At 41.6% G+C, this 26,143-nt stretch overlaps 1 long non-coding RNA gene across 1 annotated transcript in view; it reads left to right on the top strand.

The window, feature by feature from the left end:
• Positions 1–12,396: 12,396 nt before the first annotated feature.
• The window catches only part of LOC143527702 (uncharacterized), a 67,955-nt gene continuing 54,208 nt past the window's right edge, over positions 12,397–26,143 (top strand). The window contains exons 1-2 of the long non-coding RNA XR_013134237.1: positions 12,397–12,534; positions 13,030–13,212. This is a non-coding gene — a long non-coding RNA (uncharacterized LOC143527702). The remainder of the gene's footprint in view (positions 12,535–13,029; positions 13,213–26,143) is intronic.

Below are 26,143 nucleotides of genomic sequence, written 5' to 3'. Positions count from 1 at the left end.
AGCTGCAATATTTAACTGTGAACACTGAATTACAGCAACTTTATTTTTATTTTAATAATTAAGTTATACTGAAGTCAGGGAGAGCAGGCCTGATGGCATTATAGCTCATGCACTTTCTTTTTGAACGTTTTTGAGAATTTCAGCTGATAAAATAATTAACCTGTCATGTCAGGTAAATAAAGATGTTGTTGTTTGTTAAATCTGTTTGTGTGTGTATTGGTCTTTCATACATTAATAATATTCCATAACTGGTTAATAAATGTTTCATTTTGTGTAAGTATATAATTAAATAATTCTAGGAAACTGAAGAAAAAACATTTACGTTTTACACCCTTTATATTTTAGTCGACTGAATCGACTGTAGATTTAGTCGACTATATTCTCATGATAATTAGTCGACTAAAACTAGACTAAAACTAAAACAATTCAGATAGATAGATACATACATACTTTATTGATCCCGAAGAAAATGTAGCAGAATTATGACTAAAACTAAATGCCATTTTAGTCAAAAGACTACGACTAAAAATAAATCAAAATTTGCTGTCAAAATTAACACTGGTCCGAACCCACAGCAGCACACACATTAGCATAACACTTTCCCAAATGACCTGAAGACAGGGCTCCTGCTGGGGTACAGTGTAGTAGTTCTGATATCTATAAGAGAGGATCAGCTTCCATGATCAGCTATTGTAAGTGTGTTCTGCTGGTGTGTGTTTTGGTGGGTCTATGGTACTGGTCTATGGAAAGAAAGAAATCAGAGCAGAGGAAGCTACAGCTGGAAATTAAGAGGTTAAATGAGGACAGTCTGCTCTCCTAAGAGAGGCATAAGGAAGAAAAAAGACTGCTGGACCTTCGAGCTCTGGTCTACACTCGGCAGAAACTGGTAGGTGGTCACAGTGTCTCCTTCTTCATGAGAAACATTGGCAAATTGTCCACAAAATAATGGACTTCAAATGTGACCTGACCAATATAGAATATATAGACATGTATTCTAGTCTAATCATGGCAGGGAACAATATCACTAATTTGAACTGACAACACAACCGGTTATGATAGACATTAAATACAGCAAACATAATGCGAATGGGGAACAGATGAACCAACTAAATGTATAAACTAGGGCATTAAACATAACAAGAAATGGCCAGAGAACATAGGTGAATAAACGCAAAGAAACTAAACACAATAACCAGAGAACCAAGGCCAACTGAAAACATGCTAAACTAACACAGAGAAACAGGGAGCAAAAGCGCAGACAACGGGAAACAATGGAAACGAAAATGATGCAGGAAAAGAGCAGACAACACGAGAAAGGTGAGGGGGCGGTGTTACGTGTGACAACAAGGTTCTAATTTGTCAATGTCACCCAGCAGTGATAATATACTTAGCAATGGAGAGATGTTGATGTCTCTTTAGAGTATCACAGACATGAATTGCAGTCTAACTTCCATATACAAAGCAGATCTTTTCTACCAAGGCAAGAGTCATGGAAATACTCTGATAATGATCCCAGGTGTTTGGATAGGCAGAGAGGTAAACCTTGTGACTTTTTGTTTCTGATAAGGTTTGTTTCTTGGCTGCAGGTCAGAGAGGCTGAGCATGAGGCTGAGCAGCAAAGAATAAAGAGAGAGAAGGAGAAGGATGTGGCCAGACTCAGAGCTCTCCAGAAACGAGACAGAGACCACAGAGCTGAACAGGTGGAAGCAACCTCACTGATTAAACATTTAACAACAGACTCCTTTCAGTTAGATGCTTGTGTTAAAGACTTGGTGGATCGTATTTCTAAGTAAATATTGAACAATCTTTTGCCAGTGTTTTATATTTATCATACGTTTCATGGTACATTTAAAACAGAGGAGGATCATATCTATAGCCATATTTATTTATGCATCATGACTGAGATAAATCACAGTCCACAGAGAAAAACAAATTTTTGTTAACTTTGTGATGTCATTTCCTCCCAGGATGAGCTCAGGGCTCCCAGGAACCAGTCGAGAGAGAATGGAGAAGAAAGGAGAAAAAGCAGGCCAAGAAGGCAGTGCAAAAGGAACAGCTGAAGGTCTCCCGCCTACATCAGATGTCCCACAAAGAGCACATGCTGTCAGTCGAGGTTGGCAGACAGAGGGCGGAGTTCAACAGGGTCCTCAGGTGAACTGGCACCACACAGCTAACCAACGCCAGTCTCAGGCTTAGAAACTCATTCTCATTACTAACATGTTCTTGATTAAGTAAGGAATTTGGAGAATGTGGAATAATACCATCATTTCACAGCTGTGGAATGTATATGTGTGCCATAAACACCCATGGAAGCCATCTCAGACAAGCTGTGGCATTTCTCAGGATTCAGCACATGGGTGTGGTACAGATGTAAAGGTCAAAACAAGGGACCTTATTTTTGAGACCTTATTTTCCTCTATAAAACTTTCACTTAAATACTATATATATCATAGATGTTTATTTTTTACCTGGAAGAACTCCTGATTATAAAACTGATAACGTTACAGCTCTTTGTTTCAGTGGCAGTCTGGAACTTGTTAGACAGAAGACTATAGATTATAGTTTAGTGCCAAGTAGACACTTTTGCATTTTTCTCCAGTCACAGATCGTCAGGGTTGTATACAGAAATGCTCTTTTCCTAGACAGCATTCACACCCTATCTGCTTTCCCATAGCAGCTCTACTATGTATGAATGGGGAACAGGTGTGAAGCTTAATATTGAAGGGAGGAAGAACAAGGTATATGATGCAGGGGATTCTGGGAATTGCAGTCTTCATGGTCCTGCTGTATGACAGCTACACTTTTGTTAGTGTTGCATGTAAAATGACATTTTGAAACTATCTGTCTTTCAAGCTTGTGTCCTGAATCTTTTAGGTCCAATTGATCCATATTCATCTAATATGAATATGCATCAAAAAGAGTACTGTTCTGTCCCGCACACTTGCAGCGAGACCCGGTTGGTCAACATTTTAATTCTCTTTTGCGCCACAAGGGGCACCCTTGCTACATTTGTTGTTCTGTTTTCGTTTAAATCGCGCCATCTAACGGCCAGTGGCTATAAGCAGCAAGGAGATTAGGAAACGGCCATTCGAGCACAAAAAATAAATCTTCATATCACCTGTGAGCCTTGGCAAATCATAATCTGTAAGTGTAAGAACCACACAATAGCTTGTCATATGTTAAATAGCTTTTTTGTCTGTTTGATTGTAGTTTCTTTCACGATTCAGTTCTGTTTATATTAGTTTTGGCTAAAGGGCACATAAATGTTCATTTGTGTAATGACTTGTGACAGTATGTTTATGGAAGTGTATTTATTTTATGACAAACATTTATGTACATTGTCAATTCTCGTTTTGTTACAGTTTTACAGTAAAAAGGGTCTCAGTAAAGAACAAAACAACGTCACATCGTCTCATCATTGCTGAGTCCTTTAATGTTTAGCTCGCTGTCTAGGTTGATTACAGAACAGTTAACTGAGGGCAGAAGAGTAAAAAGATTATCTACACGTCAAGTGCAACACCAGAGATAATTGATTCGGTAACTCAGGATGTCACACCCCAGGAGCACGCCACCTCTCTCCCAGTTTGAAGTCAGGTCAGAGTGTCATTCCTCTGCTTCACGCCGGTCCAGTGGCTCAAATGTGAGTCAGGCTGCAGCACAAGCATGGGCTAACGCAGAGGCTGCCCGAACCAGAGCGCAGTACGCCAAACGCCAAATAGACATGGAGGTCGAAAAGGCATGCATTGAGGCAACACTGAACGCTCTGAAGGAAGAGGGTGAGGCTGAAGCAGCCCTTGCTGCAGCTCAAGTATGGGAGGCTGCAGCTGAAGAAACACTTCAATCTACCGAGGTCGTGAACCCGGGCATTCCTATTACTACACCTCCTTCCATAAGACGAACACAGGAATATGTTAACACTCACTTTCACAACGGTCATGATGTTAAAAGCAAAGAAAACATTGACACAGAACAACGGGTTGACTCAAGCAACACTCGCAATCTGCAATCATTTCCAGCCTCTCCACACCCATATGAATGCTCTACAGATACCACCAGAGGACAGCCAAATTCGACATCCAACCACATCAGGTCAGACGAACCACCCTTCCAGCACAGACCACCACAGGCCCCACGAACTGAAATCTCAGACTTAGCAGCCTACCTGGCACGCCGTGATCTACTCACAGCAGGTTTCAACGTTTTTGACAACAAGCCAGAAACCTACCTGTCCTGGAAGTCTATGTTCTTTAATGCCACTGAAGGTCTCAACCTCAAAGCAAGCGAAGAGCTTGATTTACTCACCAAGTGGCTCGGTGGGGAGTCACTCCAACACGCCATGAGGATCAGAGCAGTCCACGTGAACAATCCTGAGACTGGTCTTCTGCGTCTCTGGCAACGGCTCGATAAGAATTATGGCTCTCCAGAGGTAATCGAGGCATCTCTGTTTAAACGCCTAGAGAATTTCCCAAGGATTTCCAACAAGGACACTTACCTGTTGCAGGAGCTAGCGGATCTCCTTCTTGAGTTACAATATGCAAAAAGCGAAGGCTACTTGACAGGCCTTAGCTTCCTTGACACTTCAAAGGGAATAAACCCAATAGTTGAAAAACTTCCTTACAGTGTACAAGAGTCATGGGTCAGACAGGGGTCAAAATACAAAAAAGACAATGACGTTGTCTATCCACCCTTTTCCTACTTCGTCCAGTTTGTCAATGACCATGCCGAAATGAAAACAGATCCAAGCTTCATGTTGCAAGCTCACAGCACACTATCGCCAAAAGTTGAAAAGACAGCAAGAAGACAAGCTCAGTTCAGAGTTCCTGTTGCAGTAAGTAAAACAGACATTAACAAAACTGACAAGGATGCTGTATTGCTTTCTCTCAGTCCAGACAAGCAATGTCCCATACATCGGAAGCCACATTCACTGGCCAAATGCAGGGGCTTCAGACTGAAAACATTAGATGAAAGGAAGAGGTTACTTAAAGAACACTCTATTTGTTACAAATGCTGCTCATCTACAAGTCACCAAGCAAAGGACTGTAAAGCCATTATCTATTGCTCCGAATGCAATAGCAGTGGTCACATTTCAGCCATGCATGGAGGATCACCACCCCCATGGTCATTCAGAGACTCTGATACAACACCACAGAGTCATGGTGAGGAGTCTGGCTCACCAAGCTCCACAATTACCTCATCCAGTTGTACAGAAATATGCGGCCCAGGCTTCCGAGGAAAGTCATGCTCAAAGATTTGCTTAGTTAATGTGTATCCCAGAGCATTCCCAAAAGAAAAGAGAAGAATGTATGCAATGTTAGACGACCAAAGCAACGTGTCACTGGCTAGGTCTGCCTTTTTTGATATTTTTTGTGTACAAGGTAGCGCACTCCCATACACTATGAAGACGTGCACTGGCTTATCTGACACAAAAGGGCGCAGAGCTAATGGCTTTATCATTGAGCACATCAATGAAAAGGTGTCTATGCCGTTGCCAACACTCACCGAATGTGACCAGATCCCAGACAACAGAAATGAGATACCTACCCCAGAGGCAGCCGCCGCTCACCCCCATCTGCGACCAATAGCAACACAGATACCATCACTAGATCCATCAGCAGATATATTCTTCTCCTCCTGGGGAGAGACATCATTCGAGCTCACAAGGTCCGCAGTCAGGTAAATGGCCCTCACGATGCACCTTATGCTCAGTGCTTGGATTTAGGGTGGGTAATCATAGGAGATGTTTGCCTCTCAGGGGCTCATAAACCCACTGTGAACTCTTTCAAGACTAATGTTTTCAGTAATGGCCGACACAGCTTTCTCTCTCCCTGTAAAAATGTGGTCCACATTAAAGAGAATTTCACAGAGAAAAGCTCCCCCTCTAAAGATGCAAAATATGAGCTAGGTAGACGTCTTTTCCAGCAAACTACAGACGATGAGAAGTTTGCACTCTCGGTTGAAGATGCGCTATTCTTGAACATTATGGATAAAGAATTTACCAAAGATGAGGGAAATAACTGGGTGGCTCCACTCCCATTTCGTTTCCCAAGACAGCTTCTACCCAACAACAAGGAACAAGCTCTCAGTCGTTTGATGTCACTCCGGAAAACGCTGACAAAGAAAACTGTGATGAAAGAGCATTATGTGGAATTCATGGAGAAAATCTTCAGGAAGGGTCATGCTGAATCTGCCCCTCCTCTTGCACCAGACCAAGAATGCTGGTATCTCCCGAGCTTTGGCATTTACCACCCTCAAAAGCCAGACAAAATCAGAATAGTGTTTGATTCAAGTGCGCAGTGTAACAACGTGTCTCTCAATGATGTACTGCTTAAAGGGCCAGACCTCAACAACAGTCTCGTAGGCGTGCTGATCCGTTTCAGGTCTGACCCATATGCAGCTATGGCAGATGTGGAGCAGATGTTTCACAATTTTCTAGTCAAAGAAGATCACCGCAACTACCTTTGCTTCTTGTGGTTTAAAGATCACAATCTGGATGGAGAAGTGCAGGAGTTCAGAATGACGGTCCACGTATTCGGAAACTGCCCATCACCATCTGTTGCCATCTATGGGCTGAAGAGAACAGCTGTGGAGGGAGAGACTGAATATGGGAGTGATGTGAGGCAATTCATTGAACGTCACTTTTATGTAGATGACGGACTGAAGTCATTCTGTTCCCCAGATGAAGCCATTGATGTGCTGCGCAGAACTCAGAAAATGCTGGCACAATCTAACATACATCTGCACAAAATAACATCTAACTGTTCAGCCATCACCAGTGCCTTCCCAAATGAAGACCTCGCAACTAGCATGCAGGACCTTGAACTAGGACAGATTTCACCACACATGCAGCGCACCTTAGGCTTGTGCTGGGACCTGTCCGCAGACCTGTTCAAATTCCAGGTAGCAAGCAGTGAAAAGCCTTTCACCAAACGTGGTGTACTGTCAGTCATTAACAGTTTGTATGATCCCCTCGGCTTTACTCCAAGGTAGTGCTTTCTTTAATGAAAGGAGATGCTTTTATGTTTACGTCCATAACAGAGTCGAACGCATTAAGCACTCTACACAAGCTCATCAGTGGCATTATGTGCCGACTCACTTAAACCCAGCTGACCATGCCACACGCGCTTTACCTGCTCAGCAGCTTTCTCACTCCATATGGCTGAGCGGACCCGCATTTCTCACGGACTCCAACCAACGTCTGACACACAAACAACCATTTGATCTCATTGACCCAGAGAATGACACTGAACTGCGTCCAGAGGCAACAACATGTGCCACCACTCTGTCAAAGGATATTCTTGAAAGTGCACGGTTTGAAAGGTTTTCAAGCTGGAAATTGCTACTGAGAGCCATTGCCAGACTTCAACACATTGTCAAATCCTTCAGACACAGTCCAGAGAACACATGTCAAGGGTGGCACAAATGCAGTGGACGTCTGGATGAAAACCAGCTTAACCAAGCCAAAGCCACCATCATTCGCACCGTCCAGGGAGAACTGTACGCAGAAGACATCAAACGTCTTGAAAGAGGTGAGCCCATCAAAAATTCAAGTCCACTCATCAAATTGAGCCCATTTATCGACATAAATGGGGTTCTCAGAGTCGGTGGGAGGCTAAAAAGAGCACAGTTAACATCTGATGAGACGCATCCCATGCTCATCTCCGGGAAACATCACCTTACCCAGCTCATAATCAGACACTTTCATATGAAGGTGAGCCATCAGGGCAGACACTTCACTGAAGGGGCGGTCAGAACTGCAGGGTTTTGGATTGTAGGAGGTAAAAAAGCAATAAGCAGCGTAATATTCAAATGTGTTACATGCCGCAGACTAAGGGGCAAACAGCAAGAACAAATCATGTCTGATTTGCCAGAAGACAGGTTCTCCATGGATCCCCCATTCACATCTGTGGGCCTTGATGTATTTGGCCCATGGCCTGTTACCATCAGGAAAACAAGGGGAGGTCAAGCAGATGCAAAGAGGTGGGCAGTGATCTTTACGTGCATGAGCACACGCGCCATTCACGTTGAAATCATTGAATCAATGAACACATCATCTTTCATAAATGCATTGCGCCGTTTTTTCGCAATCAGAGGTGCTGTGAAGTTGCTCAGATCAGACTGTGGGACTAACTTTGTGAGCGCCTGCCGGGAACTGCAAATTGACAAGAATGGTTGCAATGATAAAAAAATTGATGCCTTCCTTAGAAACAGTGGCTGTAAGTGGCAGTTTAATCCACCACATTCATCGCATATGGCAGGCTCCTGGGAACGCATGATTGGAGTTACTCGTCGGATTCTTGATGCAATGCTGCTAGAACAAAGAAACACAAAACTCACACATGAGGTGTTAGTGACATTCTTGGCTGAAGTCACAGCCATAGTAAATGCACGGCCACTCACAACTGTCTCTACAGACCCAGACAACCCAGTTATTCTCACTCCTGCCATGCTGCTTACCCAAAAGGTTGGTGCACCCCCTACGCCGCCTGGCCAGTTTGAAAGCCATGACCTGTTTAGAGCGCAGTGGAGACGTGTGCAACACTTGGCCACCATCTTCTGGGGGCGGTGGCAGAAAGAATATATCACTGGACTTCAAGATCGTCGCAAGTGGAGAGTGGTGAGACCAGATTTACAAACAGGGGATGTGGTCCTGCTGAAAGAGACCCTTGAGAATAGAAATAACTGGCCACTTGGTCTAATTACAAAGACTTTTCCCAGTGAAGATGGCCAAGTCAGAAAGATAGAGGTCAAGATTTTCCGTAAGGGCGAGCAAAGACATTATGTGCGTCCTATAACTGAAGTTGTTTTGTTGGTGTCTAAAGACAATGCTTGACTTGTACAGTTCCCATTTTTTAACAGTGTGCTCAAATTAGATGAATGGTGACATCTCTTTAATGTCAGGTGGGGAGTGTTCTGTCCCGCACACTTGCAGCGAGACCCGGTTGGTCAACATTTTAATTCTCTTTTGCGCCACAAGGGGCACCCTTGCTACATTTGTTGTTCTGTTTTCGTTTAAATCGCGCCATCTAACGGCCAGTGGCTATAAGCAGCAAGATTAGGAAACGGCCATTCGAGCACAAAAAATAAATCTTCATATCACCTGTGAGCCTTGGCAAATCATAATCTGTAAGTGTAAGAACCACACAATAGCTTGTCATATGTTAAATAGCTTTTTTGTCTGTTTGATTGTAGTTTCTTTCACAATTCAGTTCTGTTTATATTAGTTTTGGCTAAAGGGCACGTAAATGTTCATTTGTGTAATGACTTGTGACAGTATGTTTATGGAAGTGTATTTATTTTATGACAAACATTTATGTACATTGTCAATTCTCGTTTTGTTACAGTTTTACAGTAAAAAGGGTCTCAGTAAAGAACAAAACAACGTCACATCGTCTCATCATTGCTGAGTCCTTTAATGTTTAGCTCGCTGTCTAGGTTGATTACAGAACAGTTAACTGAGGGCAGAAGAAGTACATGTACATGCTATAGGAAACAGGAAATTGCTTAAGGTTATATAAATCCATGTTTTTGAGGTCCACTAGAGGCTGATGAAAAAATCATGATTATATTACATTTCAATTTAGTGCCAAGTAGACACTTCTGCTCTAATTTGGGTTCACACCCATCTGCTTTCCCAGAAGTGCTCTATGATTTTACAGAAGAGGGCTTCTAGGCCCAATTTATGCATATTCATCTCAGGCAACCTTCTCATCCTGGATCAACACTGAAATGAAGGTGTCAGAGCGTTCTGGGTTCCCTGGGTTACCGTCTGGGTTTGGATTCTCCGCTTACTCCCTCTCCATGCTGCAGGACACAGCAGGAATTGATCACTCGGGAGAAGGAGCGTGAGGCAGCAGGCTCTCCACCACGCCAAGGGAATCCAACAGCAGTTGCGGGAGCGAGAGACGCAGGCCATCGTCCTGCAGAGGGAGCGCTTCCGGGAGGTGCAGAGAATGAACGAAGAAACTCGCACATGCAGAGCTCGTCTGGATGACATGAGAGACAAGAAGCTGAAGTGAGTCACACAAAAGCAATCGAAGACGAGTTTCTTAATTGGCACGTTGTCTTCATTCATGAAAAGCACATGAGCATTTTAACCCAGTTCCTGTTTGAGGAAGAGTGTAGCATGATAACATCAGTGTCAATCATGAGATCATTTCCTTTAATGACACAACTGCTAGATTTTATAATTGTCAGCAGAATCATGCAAGATAAGCAATGACACAACATCTTCGTTTTCCCTCACAGGTTAAACCCACTTTTATGTCACTCCTCCCCATTTCATTCCCCCCTTGACCCTCTCTCAGTCTCATGATATAACAGGGGATCACATTGTGATTACGAGTTAAAAATCTCCCTTTTTCTTTTCTTAAAAAATTTTAACAAAAAGTTTATATAGAGTTTATCTATATACTGCATATTATAATAACTGCACATGTTAAAAACAACTAATAATGCATTACAAAATAACTTTGTAAACAAAGTTCTTTGATTTTCCTAGCTTATATGAGCTCTTTAATGTTGCTTCATTCTAACCTGAGTCTCTTTTCTGTGACCTGCTTAAGTGCATCAAGCAGGGAATGATTCTCAGTCACACAGAACAATGGAAGAGTGTTCAGACTAGGGTCACCAGTGGTGATTTTAGAAAAATGTTGCCAGGAAGACTTCACTGTTATTCCATCTGACATGACTAGAGTTTCTCCTGCCAGTGTGCTTTTGACCACATTAATTTTTCATATTGCCAAAGGAGAGGAGAGATCTTTCCTCCTTTTCCCATGAGTGCAATCAGTGTCCCTCCCTGTGTACCTTCATCAGGAAGATTAACAAATGAAGCATCATCATGTCAAATCATCACTGTTACCCAAGTGTTGAAACGTAAGAGTCACCTTCGTTGCCTTAAGTTTGCGGATGGCTTTGTTCACTTTGTGAATGGACTGTGTTAGGTGCCAGGCTACATGTGTCAATCAGAACATCTAACCTTGTTTGTTTAGCAACCCTCAAAATCTGTCCTATCTTTGACCTCAGTTGCTCCCTTTCTGTCACACTTAAGTATCTCTCTGTGTGGCCCGTGCTGCCTGCCTGTTTCCCCAACCTTTCATCTTATCAACCTAAACCAGCAGACTTCTGTGTGTCTGCTCATGATTATTTTTACTGCATATCTGGACACATCCTTAAATTTTGATTCCAGAGTGAAACTGTACTACCCATGAGAAAAGATGCCAAAATATGTGGGGTTTTTTATTCTTGTGGAGTTTCCACATTTTCCAAATGTGCAAAAAACTAAAACCTATAATAATAATAATAAAAAATGAAAATATGCATGTCCTTTACAACATGCACACAAACAGCTGTGATTGATTCCCAAATGATACAGCAAGTACAGGAAGTATGTATTTTCAAGGGAATTTACTATGAAATGTTGATTATGGTTAACAGAAAATGTTTTGCGCTCTCAGGTCAGCTGGGCTTCCTGACAAATACTGCAATGAAGTGGACATAAAGGTTATGCCTTACCCACCTTGGCGCACTAAATGTTAGATTCTTGTATGTCCCCCCACATATATATACATAAAACCCATGAAGCATGTCTTGTACGCAATGTAAGCAAATAAAAATCTTTAAAGCAAACTGCAGGTTATTGAGTAATTGGGTGTTCTGTTATGAGCTCTGTGATTTTGTTAATAGACACATACCGGACCCTTCAAAATATCATTAGAAGGGGCACGCAGGCATAGGCAGGAGAAAGCCCATAAAGCCATTTTAATGGTTTTGATTGGTTAGATCCACTCTAAGCAGGGCCGGCCCTTCCATTAGGCGACATAGGCAAATGCTAGGAGCGCCATCTGTCCAGGGGGGCGCTCGCGTGCATGCGTATTTATTTATTTATTTTTACAAATGAACAATTAATAAATGTGAAAACAAGCAAAGTCCACATAATCATAATTTCATTGTTTAATAATATTAGTCAAATTAATAATTCTTATAATAACAACACACGACACCTATCACCCGCGCTCTGCGCACCTTGTTACTGTTTCTCTGTACACCACGGTATTTCACACCGTTGTTTCTAGGTAAAAGAGAGAAAGGCTTTTCAAGCACTATAATAATAAGAAGAAGTACGAGGAATAAGCACTATAATATTTTTGTTGAATTTGCATGTGGGATAGCATTAAGCTCCAGTGATGATTACTAGCCCACCCCAGGTCTTCCACAGACGGCTGTAACGGGACTGTTTTTCCTTCGTGAGAGTGAGCCGTCCCATCACAACTGCGCTTTAGCTTAAACGGAAGCATGTCCGCTACGCACCGCACGCCGTTACTATGGAAGCTGCATTTTGATGCGGTGCTGACGCTGACGTCACAACGCGGCATTTTAGAATCTAAACAGAATCCCAAAGTTTGTGTTCGAAACGAGACCAGAGTTGGTTGAACTGACGGAAAGTTTCACGTTTAAAAAGCGTTCAATACAGAAACATCTGTTAAATTCTGTTGTACGGCTGTCTGTCTACAGAGGTAAACGGTACAGACTACAGAGGTAAACATTTCTTTACACATTAGTCACTTTTTAATGAAGACGATCAACGATATGATGCGATGGATTTAAATTATTTACTTCAAAGCTAATCTGTAGTCCTGTATGCTAGCTTGTTTTTGTTTGACTGACGATCGCTATGCGGTTTAGCGGCTTTGTCCACTTCTGAAGTGAGAGTGGATTGATTATAAAATCGTATTTGGCAGGTTAGATCGTTTAAAGCTGAAAACAGCTGTCCGCGTTATCCTCGTGGCTTGCCGTCCGTCCCTTTCGCTCGTGTTCCGTTTGTTTAACTTGCTGTCTTCGTAAGAGCGTCTCTGAACTTTGGTACCTGTTTAAAACTGTACGTTAGCAGCTTTGGTAACTTATTTTAAATGAGTTATTTATACCTTACACTCATTTTTACCCCATTTAAACGGAACCTAACACGTTAGTTCTATTGATGGGTAGTTACATAATCAGGGATGAAGGTGTTTAGCTGCGCCTGTATTTCTTCAGGTGATGGAGTCGTTGAGTGAGATGGAGCAGCGCTTGGTGCAGGAAGGACTGTCTGTGGACGCCTCCAGCTCTGAGCGTCTGGCTTTGCTGTGGCGGCTCTACGTGGAGAAGGACAAACGCGCGAGAGAGCTCACTCGGAACATACTGGAGCTGCGCTTGGAGCACGCGGCGGAGCTCAAAACCGTGAGTGTGTTTTCGAGCCATTTTCATCTTTGATTAATGCAATTTTAGTTTTTTCTTTGTTATACTTAAAAAAAATTAACTTTGTTGCCGCGCGTGAAAGGCGACATTAGTATCTCGTTCCCACGCCTTAATGATCTCGTACCCACGCGTTATTATCTCGTTCGCACGCGTTAGTAAGTCGTGGCCACGCGTTATTTTATTTTTTACACGATGTCACCTTACGGGCTCCGTAGATTTGCATTCTTTTAACTCTTTTTAAATGTTTTTCTGTTGGGTTTTTTTATCATTTCATTCGATAGCTCCCCAATTTTTTGTTGTAGATTAGTCTCATTTTCTAAATCTTTCTTCTTCGTATAAGAAGAGTTAGAGATCATTTTGCCTCTTAACACTGCCTTTCCCAAAGTAGTGTTGGTGGGGTTTCTGGAGAATCATTTGTTTCTAGGAAAGATGCCCACTCTTTTTTAATATAGCTGTCAAACTCTGGATCTCTGAGTAAGGAGGTATTTAGTCGACAGTTGAAAGTTTTATATATTGGATTTATGTTCCATGTAAGTGATACTGGAGCATGGTCGCTAATTGTTATCGGGTGATATTTTATTTCAGATAGACAGGATATAATAGAATTGCTGGTTAAGAGATAGTTAATGCGAGAGTGCGAGTGGTATACTGATGAATAAAAAGAAAATTCTTTAGCGTTCGGGTTTTTGAGGCGCCAACCATCACTGAGCCCTAAGTCTGACATGTATTGCTTTATGATATCTGTGGACTGCCAGTTACGTGTATTGTGTGAACTGGTTAATCTGTCTATATGTGGGTCGAGGGTTAAATAAAATTCACCTCCAATAATAACTGTAGAGCCTGAGATATTGTTTATATGGTCGAAACATTCATGAAAGAAGGATGGGTTATCAGTATTAGGGGCATATAAGCTAGCTATTGTTAAGGGGGTATTGCTGATGTTTATGTTGATTATAATATATCTTCCTTCTCTAATATGGAGGTGTTATGTGTAAAAGATACATTCTTGCTTATTAATAATGATACTCCTCTTTGTCTGGAGTTATAGTAAGCTGAGAATATTTAGGTGTATTGTGATGACCTGAACTTGTGATGATTTGTTTCTGATAGATGTGTTTCTTGTAGTAAGCAAATGTCTGCCTTTAGTGACGTGAGATGATTTAGTACCTTGGTTTGCTTAATTTGTGTGCCGGTACCACAAATGTTCCAGGTTATAAATTTGAGTGAGGACATATAGTGGGATATAGATTAATAGTATTTATCAATGATATGATACGAGTGAGCACATGCTTGAATATTTTCTGCTGTGTATGGGATGGAATGTAAACAGAGTTATTTGTTTCCTGGTCTGGGATGTACAATAGTAATAAAACAGAAGTTGGTGCAGAAAGATAGAGAGAAGTGCTTCCATAGAGACAGATAGAATATAATATAAAAGGAGTTGGGTTTGGAGTGACATGCATGTTGTGATGTTGAGACGTTACGTGCGTTGTATTATTCCTGAGCTATTCCTTGTGTTATTTATGGGATTTTATGGATGGATTAATATGTATGCGGTGTGTTTACGAGTGTGTGTACATTTGCGTGCAGTGAATGGATGTTTCTGGGTAGCGAGAAATCTAAAGTTAGAGGGAGAACAGAGATAGAGAGAGCAAAGTTCAGTGAAAAATATATATACATTATAAAAAAAATTTATGATATATATATATATATATATATACACACACATACATACACTTACACATATGTCCACATATCCATACAAACACATACACACATACATACACATATACATATATACACATACATATATATATATATATATATATATATATATATATATATATATATATATATATATATATATACACATGCATACACACACATGCATCCATGCACATATACATACCTACATACACATACCTACATATACACATACCTACACACACATACACATACATACATACAAATGATTATCACTATATATTCAAGATACAGACTGTAGAGCTCAGCGTGTATGAGAGGGAGATAGAGCGCAACAGTGAGCGAGGTCAGGAAAGATAGAGAGAGAGAGAGAGAGAGAGAGAGAGACCGCTCATTCAATTATATAATATAGGAACCTAAAACAACCAAGGGGTTATGTCTTTGTCATAACATAGCGTTCCATTGACAAAAAGTTTGTCAACTGTGATAACTGCTTTTTCCCCCTCTTTAATGAAGACTTTTCTGACAGCAAACAGTTTTCTGCGTCTGTCCAGGATTTCACGGGGGAACTGGTCGTTAATTCCCAGGTCTGTACCTCTAAGTTCCCTTCCTTTACTCATGATGAGTTCTTTATGTTTGTAATGCTCGACCTTAGCGACAATGGGTCTGGGTCGGTTGTTCTCGGGTTTTTTTCTTCCTAAGCGGTGCGTGCGGTGGAATGTGATAGATGAGGCTATTTCAGGTGAGAGTTTCAGTTTGGTGATCATAAAGTCTTTTAATATGTCTTCTGGGTTTTCCTGTGTGTGTTCAGGTATTCCAGAGAATACAATATTGTCTCTCATACTGCGTGCTTGTAAGTCCAGAATTGTTTCTTTCATTTGTTTGTTTTCAAGTGTAAATGTTGATAGCTGGGTTGTGAGATCGCTGACGGAATGCTGTAGTGTTTTGTTTTCTTTGGTAAGAGTAATGATTTGCTCTTGGCTATATTCCAAGCTTTCACATAGGGCTTGAAATTCTTTATGCAATATTTCAATGAGGGATATTCTGGCGTCGAGTGCAGATAGTTTGCTGTTAATTGATAGCAGGATAGAACTGACCTCTGTGCAGCAGGGTGGTGAAGCTGGAGCTCCTGTATCTCCAGGTGAGCTGGGTGGTTGGAGTCGCTTGCCGGTAGGGGTTTGGTGTTGTTCACCTTTAGGTTTGTCTTCTTTCTTGTCCTTGTTCATGATGACGTTTTGGTAGTAGAGATCGATGTATTCTTCTAGGGATTCCAGGGCGTTGAGTTAGTGTTTCCAGATAATTTATTTTCCTGGTTGAGTGTAGAGTTGTTTGTTTGGTCGTCTAGCAGCGGAGGGCCGCCATCTTAGTTCACGCACAGTGTCTCGCGAGAGAGTGCTCAGCGACATTTGCATATTTGCGTGAGCATGCACGTGTGTGAGCGTGGACATATGTGAGCGTGTGTGAAAAAAGAGTGCGAGTGTGAGCGTGCACGTATGTGAGCGTGTGTGAAAAAAAGTGCGCGTGAGTGTGCATGTGAGCATGCGTGTTTTTGAAAAAAATAAATTAAAGTGCGCATGTGAGCGTGTGTGAAAAAAAGAGTGCGTGTGTGAGCGTGCACGTGTGTGAGCGTGCATGTATGTGAGCGTGTGTGAAAAAAGAGTGCGTGTGTGAGCGTGCACGTATGCGAGTGTGTGAAAAAAAGAGTGCATGTGAGCGTGCACGTATGTGTGTGAAAAAAAGAGTGCGTGTGTGAGCGTGCACGTATGTGAGCGTGTGTGAAAAAAAGAGTGCATGTGAGTGTGCACGTATGAGTGTGTGTGAAAAAAAGTGCGCGTGAGCATGAGAGTGTGTGAAAAAAAGAAAATAAGTGTGTGAGGGTGTGAAAAAAAAACACGTGTGTGCATGTGTGTATGCGTGTTTCTGAAAAAAAATAATAAAAGTGCGCGTGTGAGCGTGTGAAAAAAAGAGTGCGTGTGAGCATGCACGTATGTGAGCGTGCACGTATGTGAGCATGTGTGAAAAAAAGAGTGCGTGTGAGTGTGCACGTATGTGAGCGTGTGTGAAAAATAAGTGCGAGTGTGAGCGGTTTCAATCAGGGTGACCGTTTTATGGATGGGTCTCTCCAAGTACACTGGCTTCCCAATGCGTTTCCCTTCCTTATCCAAAGTTGAATCAGTGATCAGCAGTTGCAGCTCTTTGAGTAGTGTCCTGGCCTTAGGCATGCGAAACACAATTTCTTTGTTTGCACATACTTAACTCGCTCTTTGATAGGCTTCTCTATTAACTTCCGACATGTCTGAATGCTATGGTTTGTCTTCTCACAAAACATGCATCCTTTAGCATTGCCCCCTTGTCCTTCAACATCTGGCTTCTCTTCAGATGCACTTGCTAGCACCTTTGCACCGACATTGCGGACCTTAGACGGCTTTGCCCTTTCAGCATCACCACTCTTCAGAGCATGAAGCGGTCATGGGATTGCAAGCTATCTTGGCTTCTCTAGACACAAATTCAACAAAGGTGTGGAAACTAGGAAAGTCTTGTGTTTCTTCTTCGAATTCCATTACCTTTCTGTTCCACCTGACAGTGAACCAGTCCGGGAGCTTGCTAAGGATTCTTTGATTCTCACTGCAGTCGTTAAGGACTCTTAACATGACTCATAGCTGCTTGACAGCCTCGCAGAAAGTCTGCGAATACTCTCAACTCAACACTGTCTTTGGGTCCGATCCTCGTCCACGAATTCAGCTTGTCGCGGAAAGCCTTAGCGACCACAAAGGAGTTGCCGTATCATTCTTCTAATAATTCCCATGCAGAATAATAGGCTTCCTCAGTGCCCACTAGGAAATAACTCTCAGTTGCCTTCTTCGCCGCTCCTGTGACATACTTGCAGAGGTAGTAAATCTTTTCATTTACAGGAATGTTCTTCCGGCCTATAAGGGTTAGGAATGACATTTTCCAGTCCCTGTATCTTATTGGGTCTCCGCTAAAGATTGGTGGCTCTGGCACTGGAAGACGGCTTGTATTTATGGACTCTGCTATTGCTTCAGCCAGTGTTGTTGTGCTGTTATCGTGAAAAGTGGGGCGAGCCACTTGAGAAGTAGGCCCTGGGACTCCATAGGTCGTGGTGGAGAGCTTACTGGCAGACTGTGAAGGCATGCTGTACCTTGGAGAGATATTAGCTTTAAGTGGAAGCAGGTTATGGTTATGAAGAAGATCCGATATTTCTTTATCTGAGCCTACGTCTTGTTCGTAGACTTGAAGTCTTGCCTTTGCAGCATTCATTCTTTTAGTTGCTTCCAAACGTTTTAACTGTCTGCGCTTCTCTTCCAGTAACTTATGTCTTTCAGCATTTTCTGCTTCTTGCTGTGCTAGCTGCCTTCTATTCTCAGCCTCAAGCCTTTCAAGCTCCTTTTCTTCCTGTTCCATTTCTGCTAGAACCTTCTAGGTAGCTTTAGTTGCAGCAAGCTCTGCTTCTGCCTCCTGCTTCTTTGTAGAGGACACGCTGGAGCGTTTTGAAACACGTCCATAGAGAGGAGGGCTTAACATGGACGCTTGGTCTTCTTGACATGAAAACACTGAGCCAGTGTTACCCCATGGTGCTCGTACAGTGGGTAAATGCTTATCTGTGTCTTCATCCTGTAGAACATGTATTCGTTCAATCAGCTGTTTTGTTACAGCATCATAGGTGTCTACCCGACATCGGGTGTCTGCGTCCGGGACACTGTATTTGCGAACATTCTCATAGCGTTCCTTTACTTCGAGATCAGCAGCGTGAATTTGAATTTGGTGTTTATGTAGGACCTTGTTTGAGTTGGGTAAGGAGAGTGCCCTTTTAGCCTCTTTGGCAAGAACCTTCCATTTTTCGTATGTTTTGTCAAAATTGCGTTGAAATTTCTTTAATTTCTCATTGTGAAACACCTGACCCTTTTCAGTAAATATTCTTTTCCTCTTGTCTTCAGTAACATCAGTTTCTGTGTTCACTTCAACTTCCTGTGCAGGGTTTTCTTCTAAGGGTTCATCACAAACAGACTCCTCCTTGTCTTCATGAGGAACTTCTGGGTCTTGCATTTCAGTTGCAATATCCTTATCAGCCATTTTGGTATTTTAAGAATTAAACTGAGTTTAATAAATAAACTTAAGGAACCTTAAATAGCTTAAATTAAATTAGCTTGTAAATCAAGTAAGCTTCACCCTTGAAACTATTTTCAAATCAGTTACAGGCGTTATCCTTCAGTGGCCTATGTTCAAAGGCTATTCTGTGAAATTAAAATGTAAAGGTATAAAAATGTAAAGTATTAATAATGTAGTTATAAGGCTAATAACTATAGGCAAATAATAAATGAAATAATAATATTGCAATTAGATCACGTAAAGTGATAGATTAAATGCCCTATGGTAATATACACATAGACTTATGTCAGATGAATATTATAATGAGAGCAATCCTTAAACTTCACTGAAAATAGGCAAATACCATAGTGTTCCTTTAAACTAAATACTTCTCAGAATTACTTAATGTTGCTAAACCTTAACCTATACACATGTTAACATCAAGGGCAACAAAGATAGAAATAATTGGAAAGTTATCACATTAACCTTAGTTACACTTCAAACTTAGCAAGTCCTTGAAAATATCTTTATGGCGAGTGCAATCGATCCGACTGAATCTTCAAACTCAGAGTCCTATAAGTGGTTTTAGAGGCTACCACACGTGTTCACATTTAACTTAGCTCAAACGTGCTTCTTATTGGCATAACCACACAACTCGCTTAGGTTTCCGGCAGGTTGCATACTGTCCTTTGACGAGCGTCTCCGCCAAACCTCGCACTTTTTCACAGCTCTGACGGCGAGAGAAGGATGCGCATGCTGGGTCCTTGCTGGCTGCAGTTCATGCTCTCCCCTCGTGTCGCGATGGCTGAGTTCTCACTGTAATTCTCTCTCAAGTCGAGATCACGAAACCAAGTCGTTCTTTGTATTACGGGCTTTAATCACACATAGCATGATAGTGTGCCGTGAGAACTGTTAGACATACAGAAAGAGAGAAAAAATGAACGAAAAGAAACAACTTATTTTCACACGAAGATTTCGAAGGAACAATGCGACCGTACCGTTACATGAAATTCGTCACATTACATCTTTAAACTCTTACAAAATTACAGTATCAGAAACATTAAATGTACCTCATTGGCCGCTTTCTCTTGAGAAAGAATTAGAAATCTTCAGACCATAAATGCACTATGCACTTCATACAATCTTCTTTAATCACCGCTGATCTTAAACAGATGAATCAGTGAGGTGTCTGCCTGCTAGCTTGGTCTAGCATGTCGCAAGTGTAACCCTCAAAGTAACACCCTATCAACTCGCGGCAGCAAACATTGGTTTCCCCCTTATCAAAAACAACCAATATACATGAAATATATGAAATTATGCTTAGAATATTTAACTATCTTTCTAGAAACGTATGTATTTATGAACTCTATATTTTTAACCTAATATTTATTAATCTATTTATTTTATTTATTTATTCTGACTTCGATGGCAGCTACAGTGCACGTATGTGAGTGTGTGTGAAAAAAAGAGTGCGCATGTGAGCATGCGAGTGTGTGAAAAAAAGAAAAAAAGTGTGAATGTGAAAAAAAAGTGAGTGTGCGTGTGTGCGCATGATTGTGCATGTGAGCATGCGTGTTTTTGAAAAAAATTAATAAATTAGAGTGCGCGTGTGAGTTTGTGCGTGTGTAAAAAAAGTGAGTGTGCGTGTGATCTTGTGCATGAAAAAAGTGTGTGTTCTATTTGTTCAACGCTGAGAATCCCGGCATGATCAATGCACACTTTGCTTTACTTTGCTGTGGTCATTCGAGCTGGTTGTGTTTTTTATTTTTGTTTTTATTTTATATATATATTCCCTGCCCTTCTGTCTTTTGCCTTTTTATTCCTTCTCTCCCCCTTTTCTTGGTCCACCTAACCCCAATAATTATCACTTTGCATATTGTTATAATTTTTATAAATGTCATTTAAACTGTACATAAAAACAAAGTTGTCCTACAAAGATGGGGGGTGGAGGTGGGCCAAAAAAAAACTTATTGTACAAGTGAAATGTTTAGTTTAATTAATCCATGATCCATAATTCTTAACAACTGCATATAATGAAATTGAGAAACAAAGCATGGTCAAAAAGTGTTTTACCAAGCTCCCCTCTTACCTTTCCCCAAACTATCCGTCATATAACATCTGTGTGTGTGAAAAAAAGAGTGCATGTGAGCATGCACATATGAGTGTGTGTGAAAAAAAGAGTGTGTGTGTGAGCGTGCACGTATGAGCGTGTGTGAAAAAGAGTGCATGTGAGTGTGCACGTATGAGTGTGTGTGAAAAAAAGAGTGCGTGTGAGCATGCACGTATGTGAGCGTGTGTGAAAAAAGAGTGCATATGAGCGTGCACATATGAGTGTGTGTGGAAAAAAAGAGTGCATGTGAGCGTGCACGTATGAGTGTGTGTGAAAAAAAGTGCATGTGTGAGCATGCGAATGTGAAAAAAAGAAAAAAAGTGAATGTGAAAAAAAGTGCATGTGATTGTGCATGTGAGCATGCGTGTTTTTGAAAAAAATTTATAAATTAAAGTGCGCGTGTGAGTTTGTGCGTGTGTAAAAAAAAGTGAGTGTGCGTGTGATTTTTTACACACGCACAAACTCACACGCGCACTTTAATTTATTAATTTTTTTCAAAAACACGCATGCTCACATGCACAATCATGCGCACTTTTTTTTTCACATTCACACTTTTTTTCTTTTTTTCACACACTCGCATGCTCACATGCGCACTTTTTTTCATACACGCTCACATACGTGCACTGTAGCTGCCATCGAAGTCAGAATAAATAAATAAAATAAATAGATTAATAAATATTAGGTTAAAAATATAGAGTTCATAAATACATACGTTTCTAGAAAGATAGTTAAATATTCTAAGCATAATTTCATATATTTCATGTATATTGTTTGTTTTTGATAAGGGGGAAACCAATGTTTGCTGCCGCGAGTTGATAGGGTGTTACTTTGAGGGTTACACTTGCGACATGCTAGACCAAGCTAGCAGGCAGACACCTCGCTGATTCATCTGTTTAAGATCAGCGGTGATTAAAGAAGATTGTATGAAGTGCATAGTGCATTTATGGTCTGAAGATTTCTAATTCTTTCTCAAGAGAAAGCGGCCAATGAGGTACATTTAATGTTTCTGGTACTGTAATTTTGTAAGAGTTTAAAGATGTAATGTGACGAATTTCATGTAACGGTACGGTCGCATTGTTCCTTCGAAATCTTCGTGTGAAAATAAGTTGTTTCTTTTCGTTCATTTTTTCTCTCTTTCTGTATGTCTAACAGTTCTCACTGTGAAAAAAGTGCGTGTTCTGTCTATTTGTTCCACGCTGAGAATCCTGGCATGATCAATGCACACTGCTTTACTTTGCTGTGGTCATTCGAGCTGGTTGTTTTTTTATTATTATTTTATATATATATTCCCTGCCGTTCTGTCTTTTCCCTTTTTATTCTTTCTCTCCCCCTTTTCTTGGTCCACCTAACCCCAATAATTATCACTTTGCATATTGTTATAATTTTTATAAATGTCATTTAAACTGTACATAAAAACAAAGTTGTCCTCCAAAGATGGGGGGGTGGAGGTGGGCCAAAAAAAAACTTAGTGTACAAGTGAAATGTTTAGTTTAATTAATCCATGATCCATAATTCTTAACAACTGCATATAATGAAATTGAGAAACAAAGTGTGGTCAAAAAGTGTTTTACCAAGCTCCCCTCTTACCTTTCCCCAAACTATCCGTCATATAACATCTGTGTGTGTGAAAAAAAGAGTGCATGTGAGCGTGCACATATGAGTGTGTGTGAAAAAAAGAGTGCGTGTGTGAGCGTGCACGTATGAGCGTGTGTGAAAAAAGAGTGCATGTGAGCGTGCACGTATGTGAGCGTGTGTGAAAAAAGAGTGCATGTGAGCGTGCACGTATGAGTGTGTGAAAAAAGTGCATGTGAGCGTGCACGTATGAGCGTGTGTGAAAAAAGAGTGCATGAGTGTGCACGTATGAGTGTGTGTGAAATGTTTAGTTTAATTAATCCATGATCCATAATTCTTAACAACTGCGTATAATGAAATTGAGAAACAAAGCATGGTCAAAAAGTGTTTTACCAAGCTCCCCTCTTACCTTTCCCCAAACTATCCGTCATATAACATCTGTGTGTGTGAAAAAAAGAGTGCATGTGAGCGTGCACGTATGAGCGTGTGTGAAAAAAGAGTGCATGTGAGTGTGCACGTATGAGTGTGTGTGAAAAAGAGTGCGTGTGTGAGCATGCACGTATGTGAGCGTGTGTGAAAAAAGAGTTCATGTGAGCGTGCACGTATGTGAGCGTGTGTGAAAAAAGAGTGCATGTGAGCATGCACGTATGAGTGTGTGAAAAAAGAGTGCATGTGAGCGTGCACGTATGAGCGTGTGTAAAAAAAGAGTGCATGTGAGTGTGCACGTATGAGTGTGTGTGAAAAAAAGAGTGCGTGTGTGAGCATGCACGTATGTGAGCGTGTGTGAAAAAAGAGTGCATGTGAGCGTGCACATATGAGTGTGTGTGAAAAAAGAGTGCATGTGTGAGCATGCGAGTGTGTGAAAAAAAGAAAAAGTGTGAATGTGAAAAAAAGTGCATGTGATTGTGCATGTGAGCATGCGTGTTTTTGAAAAAAATTTATAAATTAAATTTTTAATTATCACTTTGCATATTGTTATAATTTTTATAAATGTCATTTAAACTGTACATAAAACAAAGTTGTCCTCCAAAGATGGGGGGGTGGAGGTGGGCCAAAAAAAAACTTATTGTACAAGTGAAATGTTTAGTTTAATTAATCCATGATCCATAATTTTTACCAACTGCATATAATGAAATTGAGAAACAAAGCATGGTCAAAAAGTGTTTTACCAAGCTCCCCTCTTACCTTTCCCCAAACTATCCATCATATAACATCTGTGTGTGTGAAAAAAAGAGTGCATGTGAGCGTGCACGTATGAGCGTGTGTGAAAAAAGAGTGCGTGTGTGAGCATGCACGTATGTGAGCGTGTGTGAAAAAAGAGTTCATGTGAGCGTGCACGTATGTGAGCGTGTGTGAAAAAAGAGTGCATGTGAGCGTGCACGTATGAGTGTGTGTGAAAAAACGAGTGCGTGTGTGAGCGTGCACGTATGTGAGCGTGTGAAAAAAGAGTGCATGTGAGCATGCACGTATGAGTGTGTGTGAAAAAAGAGTGCGTGTGTGAGCGTGAACGTGTGTGGAAAAAAGAGTGCATGTGAGCGTGCACATATGAGTGTGTGTGAAAAAAAGAGTGCGTGTGTGAGCATGCACGTATGTGAGCGTGTGAAAAAAGAGTGCATGTGAGCGTGCACGTATGAGTGTGTGTGAAAAAAGAGTGCATGTGTGAGCATGCGAGTGTGTGAAAAAAAGAAAAAAAGTGTGAATGTGAAAAAAAGTGCAAAGTGGTGTCCTAGAAGCGGTGAGCATCAGTGAGTGGGCCACTCCCATAGTACCGGTGCTGAAAAGAGATGGGTCAGTGCGAATCTGTGGGGATTTTAAGGTCACTGTGAACCCGGTACTGTCAGTAGAACAATACCCTTTACCCCATATCGATGATTTATTTGCCGGATTAGCAGGAGGAAAACGGTTCAGTAAGATTGACCTCTCCCAAGCTTATTTGCAGATGCCAGTAGATGAGAAGTCAAAAGAATTATTGACAATAGTGACTCACAAAGGCCTTTTTAGATATCAGCGTCTTTGTTTTGGTATTACATCAGCTCCTGCACTTTTCCAGCGTGCAATGGATCAAGTCCTCAGTGGTCTGTCCAGTGTTCAGTGTTACTTGGATGACATCCTCGTAATGGGAAAAACAGACGAGGAGCATCTGAGCAACCTGAGTGCAACGTTACAGCGTCTTCAGGACTTTGGTCTTCGAGTCCGAAAAGACAAATGTGAGTTCTTTAAGCAGTCTGTGGAGTACCTGGGGCATGTCATTGACTCTGAGGGCCTGCACAAAGCTCCATCAAAGGTGAAAGCCATTGTGGATGCCCCCGCTCCACAAAATGTCAGCCAGCTTCGCTCGTTTCTAGGGCTCTTGAATTATTACGGAAAGTTCATTAAGGACCTGGCTACAATGTTAAAACCGTTGCATGACTTACTGTGTCAGGGAAAGCAATGGAAATGGACAGAACAATGCAATCAAGCATTTATTGAAGCTAAAGAAGCATTGCTTAAATCGAAGGTTCTGACCCATTTTAACCCGAAGCTACCACTGCAGCTTGCGTGAGACGCTTCACCATACGGTGTGGGAGCTGTACTTTCCCACATTATGCCATCCGGAGATGACCGACCCATAGCTTTTGCTTCACGCACTTTAAATAAGGCGGAGAGGGGCTATGCCCAGATTGAGAGGGAAGCACTGGGGATCGTCTTTGGTGTAAGGAAGTTTTATCAGTACTTGTTGGGAAAGCGTTTCACGCTGCTGACTGATCACCGGCCGCTTACGACCATCTTTGGCCCTTATACTGGGATACCTTCCCTAGCTGCCAGCCGAATGCAGAGATGGGCCCTGATGTTATCAGCCCATACTTATGATATCAAGTACCGAAAGTCAGAATTGCACCACAATGCTGATGGACTTTCAAGGCTACCCCTGCCGGTGACATGTCCAGAGAGTAGCCAACAGGACATTTTCTACTTTACACAAGTGGAGGAGTCTCCAGTGACTGCTGTGCAGGTACGGAAGTGCACGCGAAAAGATCCAGTCTTGTCTGAAGTGATTGAAGTAATCACTAATGGTCATGCTGTTAAAGATGCGGCACATCTACAGCCATTCCTATCCAGAAGACTAGAACTTTCTGTTCAGTCAGGGTGTCTGCTGTGGGGAAGACGGGTTGTCATTCCATCACCCTTGAGGAAAATGGTGTTACAGCAGTTACATGTCAGTCACTGTGGAATGGTGCGGATGAAGGAGATAGCGAGAAGCTATTTCTGGTGGCCCGGCTTGGACCGGGATATCGAGGAGACAGCAAGGTCATGCGCCGCCTGCCAGAAACTCAAAAACGCACCACAGTTATCACCCTTACATCCATGGGACTGGCCAGAAACACCATGGCAGCGAATACATGTGGATTTTGCTGGTCCATTTGAAGATAAGATGTTTTT

This window comes from Brachyhypopomus gauderio, chromosome 11 (genome assembly GCF_052324685.1).
Source record: "Brachyhypopomus gauderio isolate BG-103 chromosome 11, BGAUD_0.2, whole genome shotgun sequence".
Taxonomy (NCBI): domain Eukaryota; kingdom Metazoa; phylum Chordata; class Actinopteri; order Gymnotiformes; family Hypopomidae; genus Brachyhypopomus; species Brachyhypopomus gauderio.
Note: the sequence above shows the minus strand (reverse complement) of the source record. Positions and strands in the feature narration are given on the sequence as shown.